The 2,224-nt window shown below is 34.1% G+C and overlaps 1 pseudogene; it reads left to right on the top strand.

The window, feature by feature from the left end:
• The first annotated feature begins 449 nt into the window (after positions 1-449).
• Positions 450-1,682, top strand: LOC105114958 (metalloendoproteinase 1-like; annotated as a pseudogene).
• The last annotated feature ends 542 nt before the right edge of the window (positions 1,683-2,224 follow it).

Here is a 2,224-nt window from a genome sequence, read left to right as displayed (position 1 = left end):
TCAACTATTGGTGATATGTTAAATTTTATCAAGAGAATCACCAATGAAATAAAGTAAGTAATTTTATTTTTTTGGCTTACATTTTCTGTTTGTAAAGCCATCAATAAATTTATTAATGATGGACTCCTTAATATATCAAAAATTACCAATGAATATTTTTTCAATAAATTATTTTTATCTGTGAGCTCAGTAAAATATTTACTGATAGAATGTGAATATAAATATAGTCGGCAAAAGCTCTCTTATATAAGCTTTTTCTTTTCTTTTCAATTCTATTTTTCTAAAATTAAATAATTAGTCAAAATATAGAGCTCCATCAATAATCTTGTGTATAAATGTATTGCTTCCTGACCTGTGAATCTGACGTTATAAATGAATAACATGACGTATGCTATGGAACCCCCAAAGCCTGGAATCGGGTCTATAAATAGCCATACAATTGTACTGCACAGCCACAACCCACGACGAAAGCCATTCTCTGAAACAACATCAATATGGCTCCTAAACTTTCGTGTCTTTTGTTAGCTTTCATCGCCTTCTTTTCTATCCAGTCCTTCATAGGTCTGGCGAGGATTTTGAAATCCGAGCATCAGCAGTATTCTTTTAGCTCCCTTCAAAAGCTGGAGGGAGTTCGAAGGGCCAAACTGTGGAAGGACTTGTTGAGCTCAAACAATACCTCAAAAGGTTTGGATACTATCCAAGTGATGTCAATCTCATGACCAGCGATTTTGATGATCTCTTGGAGTCTGCACTCAAAACATACCAGAACTATTTTCATCTGAATGTTACTGGTATCCTCGACGATAGTACCATAAAACAAATGATGATTCCACGATGTGGAATGCCTGATATCACACCCAACAACACTAAATCAAAACACACCAAGTTCCACATGGTGATGCATTATAAGTTCTTCGATGGGATGCCAAAATGGCCACCTTCCAAGTATCATCTGACCTACACATTTGGCTCGGATGGCGTCCAAGTTGTTGATATGGACACCTTGAGGTCTGTCTGCTCAGATGCTTTCAAAAAGTGGTCAGATGTTTCTCAATTAACTTTCCAGGAGGCCTCTGATGCTGCATCAGCAAATATTGTTATTACATTCTACAGCGGTGATCATCGGGATGGTTATCCTTTTGATGGACCTGGGAGAACACTAGCCCATGCTTTTAGTCCAGAAGATGGCCGTTTCCATTTCGATGCGGACGAGAACTGGAGTGCTAACCCCGCAATGGACCAATTTGACTTGGAATCCGTGGCTGTTCATGAAATAGGACATCTACTTGGTCTTGCTCACAGTGATGATTCCAGTGCCGTTATGTATCCAGCGATTGCAGCTGGAACTAAGAAAAGGGATCTCGCCCAGGATGATATTGATGGTATACATGCTCTCTACGGTAATTAATTAATCGCCTAAAATTAACATATAGGCTATAAATTACAAAGCAATTACAAGAAAGAATCGAAAGCAAAGATGACAACCTAAGTCATCTTATTGGAAGAACGCTGTGCATAGTTTCGGGGTTCATAAAGCACATGTAGCGTTGTGGAGTATGATTTTAGATTTTCACTAGAAAATCTTGGGTTCAAATCCTAATAAGAATGTACCCTACTTATCTTGTGTGATATTAAATTAAAATATATGAATTTGGGAATGGTTAAGAAATACTTTCAAGTAATTGCCTGCTCTCTCCGATATGTTTTATTTTTCTTCTCGTCATGCATAGTTAATTACATTTTCGTGTAGATAAGAAAATCTTGTATGTTTTCCTCCACAGAAGAAGGCATGACGACTCGAGTCAGTATGTCATTTTTCAACGTTCAATGGCGAGAAAGAGTCTTATTGTATGGATTTTTTATTACCATATACATGCATACGCGGTTTCAATTTATACAATTGGATCTATGTATATAAAAGTCCTTAAATTCCTATACTATTGTCTTTTAAAGATATGGAAAGAAACATGTTAAATTTCTATTGATTTAAAATTTACAAAAATCATAAAAATTTATTCTTTATTCTTTATTTATGCTAGTTTTGTTAATGTTTCTTTACAATTTCTTTTTTATTCATGGTGGATTTTTATTTTTGAATTTTGAATTTTTCTTTATATTTATTTTAAATTATTTTTAAAATTAAGAAAAAAATTTGAAAAAATAAATTTATTTTCTAAATGCAGATAATCTTAATTAAAAGTAGATTTGATCCTTACAAGTTCTT

Source organism: Populus euphratica, unplaced genomic scaffold, assembly GCF_000495115.2.
Source record: "Populus euphratica unplaced genomic scaffold, PopEup_1.0 scaffold606.1, whole genome shotgun sequence".
NCBI classification, from domain to species: domain Eukaryota; kingdom Viridiplantae; phylum Streptophyta; class Magnoliopsida; order Malpighiales; family Salicaceae; genus Populus; species Populus euphratica.
This window is presented reverse-complemented; position numbering and strand designations above follow the sequence as displayed.